Genomic DNA, 17,808 nt, shown 5'->3' with positions numbered 1-17,808 from the left:
GACGGGGTTTCACCATGTTAGCCAGGATGGTCTCGATCTCCTGACCTCGTTATCTGCCCGCCTCGGCCTCCCAAAGTGCTGGGATTACAGGCTTGAGCCACCGCGCCAGGCGAAAACTCACTTTTTAAACTGCCTCAATAAATCCTGAATCCCTTTTCTAATCCTTTGTGCTCCAGGACAAAATTCTTTATTATGGCCTTTCCTTTCCATCTCTCTCCTCCTCCCATGCTCATAACTTTTTGTTGTTGTTGTTTACTGGAAATTTTCACTCATTTTTATATCCAGAACCTGGCTCCTCTCTCTTCTTTCTGACACCAATAATTAACCTTTATCTCTAATATTTTCACCATTTCTCTACTCTCAAAATAAAGTCCCTCATATGAAATAAAATATTAAAGGAATGAAAATTTAGTTTTAACACAACTGAAACCAGTTAGTAATTAGTTTACATTTTTATTTTGGAACAATTTCAAATTTTGTACAAGTTGCAAAAATAAAATCTCCCTTGTACAGTTTTAAAAATTACTAGCTTATTTCCTTTATGATATTTCTCTCTCTCTCATATGTATATATTGTATGCATATGTGTGTATGTATGTTCAGCATGTGTATAATATGCATTTCTTTCTTGAATGTATGAGGCTAGTTTTCAGGAATTATTACATTTTAACCTTTAAATATTTAATTATCATTAGCTAAGAGTAAGAAGATTTTAAAAAATAGCTACAAGAAAATTATAAAGGGCTGGCACGGTGGCTCATGCCTGTAATCCCAGCACTTCGGGAGGCCTAAGTGGGTGGGTCATGAGGTCAGGAGTTCAAGATCAGCCTGACCAACATGGTGAAAACCCATCTCTACTAAAAATACAAAAAGGGAGGCATCTGACGGTTTGAATGAGATGAAGAAACTGGAGCCGGGTGAGGGCAGTGGACGCGAGAGCCGAAGATGGCAGTGAACGTATACTTAACGTCAGTGACCAGTGATAACCTAAGTCATCATGATGTGCTGGCCTGGATCAATGAGTCTCTGCAGTTGAATCTGACAAAGATCAAACAGTTGTTCTCAATATCCATAAACTGGATATTGTCAGTTTATGGACATGCTGTTCCCTGGCTCCATTGACTTGAAGAAAGTAAAATTCCAGGATAAGCTAGAACATGAGTACATCCAGAACTTCAAAATACTACAAGCAGGTTTTAAGAAGCTGGGTGTTGACAAAATAATTCCTGTCGACAAATCAGTAAAAGGAAAGTTTCAGGACAATTTTGAATTTGTTCAGTGGTTCAAGAAGTTTTTTGATGCAAACTATGATGGAAAAATCTATGACCCTGTGGCTGCCAGACAAGGTCAAGAAACTGCAGTGGCTCACTCCCTCCTTGCTCCAGTTCCGAATAAACCCACGTTCTAGCAATGCAACTCCCCAGAGGCCCATCTCAACACAGAGAACTGCTGTGGCTCCTAAGACTGGCCCTGGAGTGGTGTGAAAGAACCCTGGTGTGGGCAATGGGAATGACGAGGCAGCTGAGTTGATGCGGCAGGTCAACATATTGAAATTTACTGTTGAAGACTTGGAGAAAGAAGGATTTCTACTTCGGAAAGCTACGGAACATTGAATTGATTTGCCAGGAGAATGAGGGGGAAAACAATCCTGTATTGCAGAGGACTGTAGACATTCTGTATGCCACAGATGAAGGCTTTGTGATACCTGATGAAGGCGGCACACAGGAGGAACAAGAAGAGTATTAACAGCCTGGACCAGCAGAGCAACGTCCAAATTCTTCACTCCAAATCATGTGCTTAACTGTAAAATACTCCCTTTTATTATCCTTAGAGGACTCACTGGTTTCTTTTCATAAGCAAAAAGTACCTCTTCTTAAAGCGCACTTTGCAGACGTTTCACTCCTTTTCAAATAAGTTTGAATTAGGAGCGTTTACATTGTAGCAGAGCAATATTAACATCTAGTTGGTTCACCTGGGAAACAAAGAGGCTGACGTTGGGGCTTACCGTGTGGATGCGGGTCACACTGAGTGCTGGAGAAGGTGTTGTGTAATATGCTGAGGCGGCGACCTTAGTGGAGAAATGGAAAGACTGAATTGAATTTTAAGCTAATGTGAAATCAGAGAATGTTGTAATAAATAAATGCCTTAAGAGTATTTAAAATATGCTTCCATATTTCAAAATATAAAATGTAACATGACAGGGGATTTTGCGTTTGATGTTGTATCTGGGAAGGAAGGACCAGACCTTGGAACCTTTGGAACTTGCTGTCACAAGTCTTAGAGGGCTGCTTGAATCCTCATAGGCCGAGGCTTTGGTCTAAAAGGAACATTTAAAAAGTTGCCCTGTAAAGCCATTTGGTGCCATTGACCAATTGCATCCCTGCTAAAAAGCAAGAGGCATTGTTGACTGGATAATAGAGGATGTGTTTCAGCCCTGAGATGTTCAAGGTGAAGAGCTTGGTTTTCATTGAGCATTTCTCTATTTTTCCAGTTATCCCCAAAATTTCTATGTATTATATTTTTGGGGAAGTGAGGTGTGTCCAGTTTTTTGGTCTAAAAACTACTTTTGGGAACTTGCCCACAGCTCTGGGATTTGAATGGGGATTGTATCCTATTTTACTGTCTTTTAGGTTTGCATTTACCATCTTTCCCTTCTCGGCTCCCCTTTCCCACTGGGGACTCCTCTTTGGCTCCTTGAAGTTTGCTGCTTAGAGATGGAAGTGAAGCATGCAGTTGACCATGCTGCAAGTTTTCTGGACCTCTGGCAAAGGGAGTGGTCAATGAAGGCCATTGTTACCTTGGGATCTGCAAGACTGGGGTGTTTTCGGTATCTGCTGTCCACAGCTCTCCACTGTAATCTGCATACTTTGCCAGCGCGCTAATCTCTTTGGAGATAAAATTCATTAGTGTGTTACTAAATGTTAATTTTCTTTTGCAGAAAATACAGTACCATGTCTGAGTTAATTACTAATATTTAAAATATTTCATTCTTTAACTTTCCCTCATTTGCTTTGCCCACAGTCTTTTCAGTTCCTCTGTTTGGCAGGATTCTGCAAAATGTGTCTCACCCACTATTGAGATTGTTCAGCCCCTGATGTATTTATATTGATTTGTTTCTGGTGGTAGCTTGTCTTAAAATGTGTGTAGAAAGAAAGCATTTTCTGATAAAATTGTTGTGTAGTGCATGCTTTGTGTGGAATTCAGAGGAAAACCCAGATTCAGAGATTAACAATGCCAAAAAATGCAAGTAACTAGCCATTGTTCAAATGATAGTGGTGCTATTTCTCTTTTGTGGCCTTTTAGACTTTCGTTGCCCTAAAATTACATTTTTTGGGAACCCATTTTCCACCTGGTCTTTCTTGACAGGGTTTTTTCTACTTTAAACAGTTTCTAAATAAAATTCTGTATTTCAAGAGTAAAAAGAAAAAAATACAAAGGAAAAATTAGCTGAGTGTGGTGGTGCATGCCTGTAATCCTAGCTACTCAGGAGGCTGAGGCAGAAGAATGGTCTGAACCTGGGAGGCAGAGGTTGCAGTGAGTGGAGATTGCGCCACTGCACCCCAGGCTGGGTGACAGAGTGAGACTCCATTTCAAAAAAAAAAAATTATACATACAAAAAGTTTAACAGTAATATAATACTTTATTCTAATCTTCAGTCCTCATTCCAGTTTACTCCATGATGCCAATAATATTCTGTATAGGGATTATTTTTCAGTATTGGATCCAGGCCCAAATCCCATAATGAATAAAGTTTACATATCTCTCTAGTCTTCTTTAATCTTGGATAGCTTCTCAGCCTTTCTTTGACTTTGACTTTCCTGACATTGACATTTGTTGAAGAATACAAATCAGTTATTTTATAGACTCTCTCTCAGTTCAGATTTGTCTGTTATTTCCTTAAGATTAGATTCAGGTTATACATTTTTGGTTGGCACACTACTTAAGTGATGCTATGTCCTTCTCAAGGCATCAAAATGGAGGCCTAAAATGTCCAATTGCAGTTTATTGATGATGTCAACTTTGATCAGTTGGTTAAAATATCATCATATCCACTTCATAATTACTATTTTTCTTTTGTAATTATTAACAAGTATGAAAAGATGCCCTTTGAGAATATGTAAGTATTCTTTCTCATCAAATGCTGTCTAGTTAATTAAACATGTATTGAGGTGGGCAGATCACCTGAGGTCAGGAGTTCGATCCCAGCCTGACCAAAATTGTGACACCCCATCTCTACTAAAAATACAAAAAAAATTAGCTGAGCATAGTGGTGCACACCTGTAGTCCCAGCTACTTGGGAGGCTGAGGCAAGATAATCACTTGACCCCAGGAGACAGAGGTTGCATTGAGCTGAGATCATGCCATTGCACTCCAGCCTGGGTGACAAGAGCGAAACTCAGTCTCAAAAAAAAAAAAAGTATCGATGATTCTTACCAGAATTAATTTTTAATATGTTGGCTATAAAAAATTACTGTATCTAACCATATTATTTCATCTATATTTATCAGCTGATATTTTACTGAAATGAAGAATTTTTCTTCTCCACTATTTATACTCTTATTTATTTATATACCTATGCACATTTATATACATGTATGCATGTATTTATTTTCCACATACATTCATGGAGTCCTATTTTATTCAATGAGACTTCATATCTTTCTATACTGTGATGCCAAATAGCACCAATTTTGCTAGTTGAAGCTCTGCCAACCTGAATTATCTTATATTTTAACATATAACCATAATTATTTTTAAACATCGCTTTCTTTTCTGGTATAGCAAGTTGTTTCAATTTCATCTTCTAATTTCCCAGTCCCAGACCCGGAAGCAGTCATTTTTCCAAGTATTCTTGGTTGCTTTTAGTGGTTAATGGTATTTAGAAACTGCATTAGCGATTAAATGCTGTCTAACAAGTTTCCCCAAAGCTTAATGACTTAAAGCAATACTAAGTATTTATTATCTCTTACAGTTGCTATGGGTCAGAAATTCAAGAGTGGCTTGGCTGAATGGCTCTGGCTAGGGTTTCTTATGAATTTTCTCAGTCAGGTGTCCACTGGATCCACAGTGATCTGAAGTCTGCATGGATCACTCACATGGCTGGCATGTTGGAGGGAGGGCTTTATTTCTCTCCAATATGGGCATCTCCCAAGAATGGCTGAGTGTTATCATGATAGTGTGGCTGGCTTTCCCCAGAGTGAATGTTTCAAGGAAACAAGATAGAAATGTTATCAGCTCCCTGGATTCTTGTAATCTCCCAGAGCAGAAATCAAGAGAGGTTACCAGATAGAGCAACAAAGAGAAAATTTATTTAGCTTGTGCACAAGGGAACCAACACTGTGTGTTGGGTTAGTTTTATAGAGTATTTCTATAGGGAAGGGTTTCATTAGGGCAGGTATAGAAGAGGTTTCTCTAGTGCTTGTGCAGTAATTCAACATGCTTCTTCATAGACAGCATGTAATATTAGCATTGTAATCTCCTCCCCTGGGTGTGAGTTTTAGCATTAAAATGAGGAAGGGGTAACTCGAAGTTGAAGTTTAAGTCTAACTGCACATGTGGGACCCCAGGGGAGTCCATAGCCCCCTAAAGCAGCACTTGTGGTTAATAACTTCTTGGGTATTTTGTTGCTGAATGGCTGGAAGTTAGGTAAGCCTACAGCTTGATTAAGAGGCTTTTGTTCTTTTATTCTAGACCACATCGAAACAGAAAAACAGTCAGCCTGCGTGTCTCAAAAGTGTCAATGATTTTTATGGCATAGCTTTGGGAGTTACTAGTCACTTCTGGTATCTCTTAGCCAGGTAATCCCTCATTCAGTGTGAACATGAACTGCATAAAGGTAATGATACCAGAAAGTAAGAATCACTGGGGTCAATCTTGGATGGTGAGTTCCACAGAAATCCCAAGATTCGCTGGCATTATGCATGCTCATTTCTTCTGGTACACTATTGCTCCTGGGCCTTTTAAGTGAACAGAGCTATATACATACATGCAGATAGATACAGAAATCATAGATAGAAAGTTAGATACAATAGATAGATAGATAGATAGATAGATAGATAGATAGATAGATAGATATGAATTGTTAACCTAAATAACAAACAGAGAGGCTCTCCAAAAGAAAAATATATTTATTCTGGAAGAGGGCACTGCAATGGAAGTACAAGTGCCATAGTCAACTGTGTATGTATTCAGGGAGGTAAAAGAATACAAAGACTTTTAAAGAAAAAAAATAAAGAGGACTAAATAATTGCTTTCAGATAATTACCTTTGGCTAAATAGATCAATTACAAAGGTGGTGCCACTCTGAGGTTACACAAGCAATTGCTTGGCATACATCCTTGGAGAAGGATTTTTTGTGTAAGTCTGCAATTATCTTTGTGCAAGGTTGTGATTTTTACAGTGTTTTGTGATAGTTTTTGTTATCAGACACACAAGCATAAGAACGCTGTCTTTTTAAATTATACTTTAAATTCTAGGGTACAAGTGCACAATGTGTAGGTTTGATACACAAGTATACATGTGCCATGTTGGTTTGCTGCACCCATCAACTCATCATTTACATTTGGTATTTCTCCTAATGCTATCCCTCCCCCAGGCCCACACCCCCTGACAGGCCCAGGTGTGTGATGTTCCCTGTCCTGTGTCCAAGTGTTCTCACTGTTCAATTCCCACCTATGAGTGAGAACATGCGGTATTTGGTTTTCTGTCTTTGTGATAATTTGCTGAAAATGATGGTTTCCAGCTTCATCCATGTCCCTGCAAAGGACATGAACTCATTCTTTTTATGGCTGCATAGTATTCCATGGTGCATATGTGCCACATTTTCTTAATCTAGTCTATCATTGATGGACATCTGTGTTGGTTTGCTATCGTGAATAGTGTTGCAATAAACATGTGTGTGCATGTGTCTTTATAGTAGCGTGATTTATAATCCTTTGCGTATATAACCAGTAATGGGATTGCTGGGTCAAATGGTATTTCTAGGTTTAGATCCTTGAGGAATTGCCACACTGTCTTCCACAATGGGTGAACTAATTTACACTCACACCAACAGTGTAAAAGCATTCCTATTTCTCCACATCCTCTACAGCATCTGTTGTTTCCTGACCTTTTAATGATTGCCATTCTAATTGGCATGAGATGGTATCTCATTGTGGTTTTGATTTGCATTTCTCTGTGACCAGTGATGATGAGCATTTTTTCATGTGTCTGTTGGCTACATAAATGTCTTCTTTTGAGAAGTGTCTATTCATATAGTTTGCCCACTTTTTGATGGGGTTGTTTGTTTTTTTTCTTGTAAATTTGTTTGAGTTCTTTGTAGATTCTGGATATCAGCCCTTTGTCAGATGGGTAGATTGCAAAAATTTTCTCCCATTCTGTAGGTTGTCTGTTCACTCTGATGGTAGTTTCTTTTGCCGTGCAGAAGCTATTTAGTTTAATTAGATCCCATTTGTCTATTTTAGCTTTTGTTGCCATTGCTTTTGGTGTTTTAGTCATGAAGTCCTTGCCCATGCCTATGTCCTGAATGGTACTGCCTTGGTTTTCTTCTAGGGTTTTTATGGTTTTAGGTCTAACATTTATGTCTTTAATCCATCTTGAATTTTTCTGTATAAGGTGTAGGGAAGGGATCCAGTTTCAGCTTTCTGCATATGGCTAGCCAGTTTTTCCAGCACCATTTATTAATTAGGGAATCCTTTCCCCATTTCTTGTTTTTGTCAGGTTTGTCAAAGATCAGATGGTTGTAGATGTGTGGAGTTATTTCTGAGGGCTCTGTTCTGTTCCATTGGTCTATATATCTGTTTTGGTACCAGTACCACACTGTTTTGGTTACTGTAGCCGTGTAATATAGTTTGAAGCCAGGTAGCGTGATGCCTCCTGCTTTGTTATTTTTGCTTAGGATTATCTTGGTAATGTGGGCTCTTTTTTGGTTCCATATGAACCTTAAAGTAGTTTTTTCCAATTCTGTGAAGAAAGTCATTGGTAGCTTGATGGGGATGGCACTGAATCTATGAATTACCTTGGGCAGTAAGGCCATTTTCACTATATTGATTCTTGCTATCCATGAGCATGGAATGTTCTTCCAATTGTTTGTGTCCCTTTTTATTTCATTGAGCAGTGGTTTGTAGTTCTCCTTGAAGAGGTCCTTCACATCCCTTGTAAGTTGGATTCCTAGTTATTTTCTTCTCTTTGTAGCAGTTGTGAATGGGAGTTCACTCATGATTTGGCTCTCTGTTTGTCTGTTATTTGTGTATAGGAATGCTTGTGATTTTTGCACATTGATTTTGTATCCTGAGACTGCTGAAGTTGCTTATCAGCTTAAGGAGATTTTGGGCTGAGACGATGGGGTTTTCTAAATATACAATCATGTCATCTGCAAACAGGGAAAATTTGACTTCCTCTTTTCCTAATTGAATACCCTTTATTTCTTTCTCTTGCCTGATTGTCCTGGCCAGCACTTCCAACACTATGTTGAATAGGAGTGGTGAAAGGGGGCATCTTTGTCTTGTGTTGGTTTTCAAGGGGAATGCTTCCAGTTTTTGCCCATTCAGTATGATATTGGCTGTGGGTTTGTCATAAATAGCTCTTGTTATTTTGAGATACATTCCATCAATACCTAATTTATTGAGAGTTTTTAGCATGAAGGGCTGTTGAATTTTGTCTAAGGCCCTTTCTGCATCTATTGAGATAATCGTGGTTTTTGTCATTGCTTCTGTTTATGTGATTGATTATGTTTATTGATTTGCATATGTTGAACCAGCCTTGCATCCTGGGATGAAGCCGACTTAATCGTGGTGGATAAGCTTTTTGATGTGCTGCTGGATTTGGTTTGCCAGTATTTTATTGAGGATTTTCACATCGAAGTTCATCAGGTATATTGGTCTAAAATTCTCTTTTGTTGTTGTGTCTCTGCCAGGCCTTGGTATCAGGATGATGCTGGCCTCATAAAATGAGTTAGGGAGGATTCCCTCTTTTTCTATTGATTGGAATAGTTTCAGAAGAAATGGCACCAGGACCTCTTTGTACCTCTGGTAGAATTTGGCTATGAATCCGTCTGACCCTGGGCTTTTTTGGTTGATAGGCTATTAATTATTGCCTCAACTTCAGAGCCTGTTATTGGTCTATTCAGAGATTCAACTTCTTCCTGGTTTAGTTTTGGGATGGTGTATGTGTCCAGGAATTTATCCATTTCTTCTAGATTTTCTAGTTTATTTGCTTAGAGTTGTTTATAGTATTATCTGATGGTAGTTTGTATTTCTGTGGGATCAGTGGTGATATCCCCTTTATCATTTTGTATTGCGTCTATTTGATTCTTCTCTCTTTTCTTCTTTATTAGTCTTGCTAGTGGTCTATCAATTTTGTTGATCTTTTCAAAAAACCAGCTCCTGGATTCATTGATTTTTTTAAGGGTTTTTTGTGTCTCTTCTCCTTCAGTTCTGCTCTGATCTTAGTCATTTCTTGCCTTCTGCTAGCTTTTGAATTTGTTTGCTCTTGCTTCTCTAGTTCTTTTAATTTTGATGTCAGGGTGTCAATTTTAGATCTTTCCTGCTTTCTCTTGTGGGAATTTAATGCTATAAATTTTCCTCCATACCCCGCTTTAAATGTGTCCCAGAGAGTCCGGTACATTGTGTCTTTGTTCTTATTGATTTCAAAGAACATCTTTATTTCTGCCTTCATTTCATTATTTACCCAGTAGTCATTCAGGAGCGGGTGGTTCAGTTTCCACGTAGTTGTGCGGTTTTGAGTGATTTTCCTAATCCTGAGTTCTAATTTGATTGGACTGTGGTCTGAGAGTTTGTTGTGATTTCTGTTCTTTTACATTTGCTGAGGAGTGCTTTACTTCCAATTATGTGGTCAATTTTAGAATACATGAGATGTGGTGCTGAGAAGGATGTATATTCTATTGATTTGGGGTGGAGAGTTCTGTAGATGTCTATTAGGTCTGCTTGGTGCCGAGCTGAGTTCAAGTCCTGGATATCCTTATTAACCTTCTGTCTCGTTGATCTGTCTAATATTGACAGTGGAGTGTTAAAATCTCCCATTATTATTGTGTGGGACTCTAAGTCTCTCTTTAGGTCTCTAAGAACTTGCTTTATGAATCTGGGTGCTCCTGTATATATATTTTGGTGCATATATATTTAGGATAGTTAGCTCTTCTTGTTGAATTGATCCCTTTACCATTATGTAATGGCCTTCTTTGTCTCTTTTGATCTTTGTTGGTTTGAAGTCTATTTTATCAGAGACTTGGATTGCAACCTCTGCTTATTTTGTTTTCCATTTGCTTGATAGATCGTCCTCCATCCCTTTATTTTGAGCCTATGTGTGTCTCTGCACGTGAGATGGGTTTCCTGAATACAGCACACTGATTTGCCTTGACTCTTTATCCAATTTGCCAGTCTGTATCTTTTAATTGGGACATTTAGCCAATTTACATTTAGGGTTAATATTGTTATGTTTGAATTTGATACTGTCATTATGATATTAGCTAGTTATTTTGCTCGTTAATTGATGCAGTTTCTTCATAGCATCGATGGTCTTTACAATTTGGCATGTTTTTGCAGTGGCTGGTACTGGTTGTTTCTTTCCAAGTTTACTGCTTCCTTCAGGGGCTCTTGTAAGGCAGGCCTGGCATTGACAAAATCTCTCTTTCATAGCCGTTCCCAGCTCTGTTTATCAGGTTTTCATCCTCACATGTATGTGTGCATATGTGTATGCATGTGTGTATATAAATACTTGAAATTATAAAATAATGAGTTTGAATACAAGTATATTCATCCAATAAATCCTTCAACAGGCCTAAAATGGCTTCACACCTTCTATGCTCATTCATACTAGGAAAAGTTCAAGATTTGTTTATTGTTCTGTTTTTCTTTAGTCTGAGAGTATACAGTCAAAGCAATCTATCCAAAATGTAATAAGATATCTTCTTTTCAATTTGAAAATCTCTACCTTTAATGTGGTTTGAAAAACAGTTGGATTCATTTGTTTTTATTTATATTAGGTTTTTATTTTTCATCTTGTTCATATAATTGAGAATATATATTATTAAAAATTGATTTGGATAGTCAAAATTTCACTCAGAGAAGTGTCACTCCTCACCTATCTCTTTCAACCACTTTCTCCCCTCCACCTAACCCCTGTAGATTACTGAAGTTCCAATGTACACCTAAGAAACTTCATCGGAAACACAAGCCAGAATTGCTGAACCAAGCCCCCTAAAATTCCTGACCCACAAATCTATAAGAAATAACACGTGTGTTATTGTTTTAAACCACCAAGTTTTGGAGCAACTTGTTACATGGCAACTGATCACCAACATAGATTTAGAATACCATTAAACACTACAAAAAAAAACTAGGAATTTTTCAAAAACTGACTAATTCCAGGTTTGGGACAGGGAAATTACAAATCAAGACAGAAATATCTTGCTTGATGTTGCAGAAAGTGAGTAAAATGATGGTGAGAGTGTGTTGAAAGGTTAGAGAAACCAGCTTGAAGTCCACTAGTCAAATAGGCACAATTTGAGCATGAAAATATATAAAGACGTTAATGAATTTTATCACATTGCATAAAGTAAGACTCTGTGAGTCTCTATTGAAGATGAACACAGGTGGTCCTCAATTTACAATGGTCAGAATTAACAATATTTTGAATTTACAATTGTGCAAAAGTTATATGCATTCAGTAGAAATTATATTTCATGTACCCATATAACTATTCTGTTTTTTACTTTCAGCAGAGTATTCAATAAATTACATGAGATATTCAACACTTTATTATAAAGTAGTGTTTTTTATTTTATTATAAAAATTGTTTCACTTTATTATAAAATAGTCTTCGCATTAGTTGATTTCACTAAATTGTAGGATAATGTAATTGTTTAGAGACTGTTTATGTACTCTAGGCTAAGCTATGATGTTCAGTGTTTATGTGTAATAAATGCATTTTGAACTTTTGATATTTTCAATTTATGAGGGATTTGTTAGAACATAACCCCATTGTAAGTCGAGGAGCATATAGACATACACACGTACAAAATAAATGAATAAATTAATTAGGAAGAAGGAAAATTATTTCAATAGGCTATCAATTAATAAATACAGTAGAAACTATAAAGTTAGAAAATTTCCTTTTACAACAAACATATAAAAATTGTTTCCACCAAGAATCGTTACTAAAGGCTTAATCAGTAGGAGAGGTCATTTAATGAAGAACAGAGTATTTATGCTTTGTCAAAGGATTGTGCCTTGAATTCATTATTAACTACAAAAGAAAAAAATAGTGATTGTGAAGTGAATGAAATAAAAAACATTTTTAACATGCTGATAAAAATTAGCATCATCAATAATTTGCAAACAAAGATCATATACCTCTGTTTTGATGCCCAGAGAACACAGCAGCTCTTAAGAAGTGTGTCAGCCAAAAATGTTTAATGAGTATGTACAAAATAATCAGATACTTGTATGCTTTCTTATTTCTTCTTCTTTCTTACCGAAAATATTGTGCATACCTACATATGTATATAATCTTTTTCACCCTTCAATTGTTAACTTACTGTATCTGAAATTAACTTATCAGTAAATAGGGATCTTTACTTTGTGCAGTTACATAATACTCCTTTCTGATCACAGTAAGCTGTATTTTACTCAATTGCCTATGTTTGTCATGTAGGTACTTTTCAATGGTTTAGAAATTCAATAATGTTGCAATCTATAAACTTGTGCAGATTTATTTTTATTTTTATTTTCTGGAAGTTTATCTTTATAATAAATCTTAATATTTTAGTATTATACCAGAAAACACTAACTTTTTTTCTTTTGTCTATTCACTAGGCCATTATTTAGTGAGTTATTTCTATAAATCAAACAATATATACCATACTGACATAACAAAGATGAATAAGAAAGATATCATTCCATGAAGCAGCTCTCAGTCTAATGGAGGACCTAGATCCACAAGCAGAAAACTAGAATGGATAATAGGGAGATTTCCTTAGCTAAAATGTAAGATGATATATTTTTTAAGAAAAGTTAGGATAGATGGTGCAAAATAGAATACACAAACTTTAAGGTGTGTGGTAAGCTATTATTCTTTGCTTATTAGGACTATATTGTTCAAAAGATTTGAAAAGCACTACAAAATGAGGGTAACAATTGTTTTATGCAGGGAGCTGAGATAATTGGTTTTGAATTTTTTATAAAAATTTTGATTGAACAAGTATAATAAAGAAGCTATGCCAATCAGTAAGATCAAATAGGACCTTTGCCATATTCTGCGATATAGATAATGAAGACTTAAATTACAGCAGTGAGTATAAAAATGAAAAAAGGAGTATAGCTTTGAGAAAAAATTTATGAGATACAAGACATAAAGCTTGGTAATTAATTAGATGTGGTGGATATGGAAGATGGTAAAGTCAAAGGTGCAATTCTAGATTTCCATATTGGGTGACTGGCTCAATAACAATGCTGAACATTGGCATGGAAATTACCAGAAGGTATTAGATTTAATGGTTAATATATAAATTGATTTGGGGCTTACTGAATTTGAAGCATTGGTATGTTCATTCTGCTGGAGATGCCCAGAATCCTTTAAGATTTGAGAGGCTCAAGCAAGTTTACAGAGTAAATTAAAATAAAGAGACTTTTGGGAATTCAAAGAGACTGCAAATGAATGATGCTTCAAGGTCTAGAGATAACAGAGAATAAGAATCAAGAGTGTAAGGGAAATGATTGTCTTTGAGGAGAAGAAAGAAGAGATAACTCATTCTTAGAATCTGGAAGCAAAGCCAAATTCTGACTTTATCTCTTGTAAAATTGCAGAGTATTGTGCTCTAGCCATATTTTATAGATGAGGAATCTCAAAGATAACCTAAGAGTTACACTAATAATAATTAGCTAACACAAGAATTAAATCTAGGTATGTTAAATTGTTCTCATTTCTCTTTTTATTACAACATACTTGCTCTCTAAGAAGACATGGCCTGAGGAAAATTTTTAGTTATTTCCCTGCTAAGATTTATGTTAAACTATTGCAATAGCGGAAATTAATCGCTTCAGTCACTCCCCACTTACTGACCTCAATATATACCATTTTATCATTGTTTTAGATAAAAATAATTGTATGCGACTATAAAAATTGGGCTTCATCTATATTTATGCCCATAAAAGAATGTTTCTGGGTTTCCCAAGGCAGGGGTTTAGCCACTTCAAAAGAAGTTCAAGAACTGAGCTCTGGATATTCCAATGCTAAAAGCTGGTGAGATTGGGAAAAACTACAAGCAGTGAAGAAGTAGAAAGAAAATAAAGGATTTGTGTACGTGTGTGTGTGTGTGTGTGTGTGTAAGCACATACAGTATCACAAAGGGTAGAAGAGATAATCTGCATCAGTTGTATTGCCATGTCAAGTTAAATGAGAGGCGTAAATTGACCTTGACTTATTAAGGTTCTGGCCATTGTTAATCCTGATAAGAGCAGTGTGGAGTGCTGGAGACCAACCTGAATGGAGTTAGTTTAAGACAGCAGAGGATATGAATACCTCAAGTTTACATGTTGATTTCTTTTGTTGTTATTGCTTGTTTGTTAGAGAATTATTGCTATAAGTAAGAGCAGATAAAATGTGGGTGGTAACTGAAAAAGGATATGAGCTCAGGAAAAGGATTTGTTTATTACATTTTTAAGATGGAAAAATATTAGTATGATTATGTGCAGGTGGAGTGGATCAAACAGTAAGAGAGAGTGCAAGTGTTACTGAAATAATGGGCTGGATTCAGGTGAGAGGATTTGAGATATAATGCATAAACAGATGAGTTGGTTTTAGGCAAAAGTACAAAGTGTAAATCTATATTAATAAAGTGGAGTATGGGAACAAATCAAAAGAGTGGTTGTTGGTGAATATTTTTTCCTCCTAGTCATTTATATTTTCTTAGTGAAATAAGAATGTCATTTTCTATCCATGAGAATAGAGAATAAAGTTGTGGAGGTTTAGACGAGAAAACTGGAAATTTAATATCCATGAGCTTGGGTAAGTGAATGGATAAAGATAATGTAGTATGAATGTCAGAAAGCATTAAGGGTCTAATTGATATGAGTGTTAGTAACTCATATCTACCAGTGAGATCAGTTGGTATGGTTGCATGCGTAGATTCCAACCCAGCCGATCTTTAGCAGGGTTGGGTATTTTCCATGAGTATCTCAGGAATGGAAATCAAGCAAAATTATTGAGATTATAAAATAAGGAGAGATTGCATTGCTGAAGTATGGAATTTAAGTTGGATAGCAAGTGAAGTGAGAGCAAGAAGTGGATGAGAGGCCATGAAGAGGAAAAATAATTATTGATCTAAAATTCTTAGAAGGATACAGAAATTATTAGTGTCTGGGTAGAGTTATGTGGATGAAAGAGGTAGAATGGAGTTGAATTCTTGAATTTGGGATTATGGAGGGTCTAAAGTTATTGGTAATGATATGTTTTGGAGTTTGGGCTTGGAAAGTGAGATGTTGAGGTAGGATAGGAGATAAGATAAATAGAAAAGAAGTGAAGGAACTGAAAGTCCAGGTACTGAAAGAATGACCTATGAGAATACTGGCCTTGCCAAAAAACATGGCAAGAACAAATTAGAGAGACAGTGGACCAGCAAAAATCTTCAAGAAGTGATTGAGAGTGACCTTGAGATTGACAAATCACTGAAATGAGGAGCCATATGTATGATATACTCCTGAAACTCTGAGACTCAATACTGCCTGCTCTTTGGAGGAAAAGGGAAAAATGGTCCGAAAATGGGCATGAAGTTCAAGAAAAACACCTAGCCTCTCTTTAAGGTGAATCACGGAAAAGAATATCACCATGAGCATTTTGGAGACTTCATATGAAGCCAAGTCCTGTGGAAGAAAGCTGTATTAGAGCAAGAAGGCAAAAAGAATCTTTAGGGAAATAATTGAGCTTCAGGAGATTTTGCTGATAACGGCATGTTCCAGATGGAAAAACTCAGGAGTTGTTCAAGGGTAGATAAAAGAGTTCAAAGAGGGTTTGTACACAGCTGTGTAAAAGAATAAAATATAAGAATTGAAAATAACCTAACAATCCCAGGGTTCAGATGGTGACTGACTTGAACAGGAATCAGGGTATAATGAAGTTGGCCTTCATGATGTCTAGGCAAGGACTGATGGGGAACCTGTGGGCCGGGGTGTGGGGGCAGGGAGAAATCTCCACTTGGCAATGGGGTGAGGAGGCTTGAGCAGCAGCCAAGGTAGACAGCACTCTCTCTGAGCTGCTGACTGTGACACTGCTGATTTGAATTTGAGTTCAGTTTTCAGAAGGTATTGCCAGGTGTTTTTTTCTTTTTCTTCTGATTTTGTCAAATTATCTTCCTATGATTTCTAGTATTCTCTTAAATATCTAAAATATTTGTTGACTTCCTTGCTTCTTTATTTTCAATTTTTAAAAAAAATTCTGTCTATATTGTCTTCATATATTACTGAGAGTATTCATAGAAAAGTCTCTTATATTCCAGTGACAAAAACACCACTTTGAAAGGTAGAAATAAAATAGAGTGAATGTTTTGCATGGTGGTGACATTTTACATGACATAGATAGGTAACATTTTGTAATTTACAATGCACTGTCATTGTAAATTACAAGGTTCTCATTTGAGTCTCACAGAAAACTCCCTTAAGAAGGTAACATTAACATTTATCTCCATTTTACAAATGAGAAAATAGATTCAAAGAAGCTAATTATTTTGCCCAACATTACAACACTAATACACACTAGACTGAGGATTCTACATAAGTTTTCTTTCCTAGTTAATTATGAATTATCTTACTCTCCTGGATTTTATAAGGGGCAGTCTAAAGGCTTTGATAAAGAAAGCTGATGATGTCATAGATTTGGGTCACCATTAACAACCCTGAGAGTGTCAGGGAATGTGCCACATTTTTTGCTTGCATAGAAGAAACTTAGAATGTACTATGACTGTAGCTGTGAGTTGACTTCCAAGAAGTATTGTATAATATCACTGTAATTACCTGCCTTCTCATTTTACTCGTGATGTTCTCACTGCCTGAGATGTTTTCAATAGTCAAAACCTTGCTTGAATGGTTATCATAAATTCTTCTTCCTCAATAAAATACGTCTGAATCCATAAATAGACTATAACCTCTTTTTTAATCCCCTGAGTTATGTTTATACATTTACTCTGTCACTGCATACGTATCCTGTCATATACAATAGCAAGTAATCATGTAAGCATTCACCTATAAAGTGTAGATAAGTGTAACTAGTGTTGATTAAAATGTTTAAAAATGGGATAAGGTACATATGATTTTAAGATACACTATGATTTTAGGAATAAAAGGAAAGTGAACAAAAGTGTTTTCTACAAAATCTTGTTTACATATAATTTATATGCTATTGTTAGTGTGAAGAACACATGGCAGAGCATCATGGTGAGAAATTTGTGTGCTAGCATGGGCCCTGTGTTGAAACCCAGAGCTTCACTACTTACTTACTTTATGATCTTGGGCAAAGGGCAAGCTCTTTAACTTATCTCTGTCACAAAGTCCCTATCTATAAAGTGGGGACAGTTAACAATCCTGCTTCATAGAGTTGTTCATTGTTCAACACATCTTTATTGTGGGTCAAGTACTGGTCTAGAGGCAGATTAAATGAACTGATACTTGTACATCACTTAGAAAAGCACACGCTATCTAGTGAATCCTCCATAAATGTTAGATTTATTTTTCCGTTAATTTGTTGAGAGAAATTCCTTGAATATAGGCGACAGCAAAACATAGGCATTGAAATTCAAATTAAT

General features: G+C 36.4%; 1 pseudogene; it reads left to right on the top strand.

Moving 5' to 3' along the window:
* Positions 1 to 938: 938 nt before the first annotated feature.
* Positions 939 to 1,978, top strand: LOC100975434 (microtubule-associated protein RP/EB family member 1-like; annotated as a pseudogene).
* The last annotated feature ends 15,830 nt before the right edge of the window (positions 1,979 to 17,808 follow it).

This window comes from Pan paniscus, chromosome 3 (genome assembly GCF_029289425.2).
Source record: "Pan paniscus chromosome 3, NHGRI_mPanPan1-v2.0_pri, whole genome shotgun sequence".
Lineage (NCBI taxonomy): Eukaryota > Metazoa > Chordata > Mammalia > Primates > Hominidae > Pan > Pan paniscus.
Note: the sequence above shows the minus strand (reverse complement) of the source record. Positions and strands in the feature narration are given on the sequence as shown.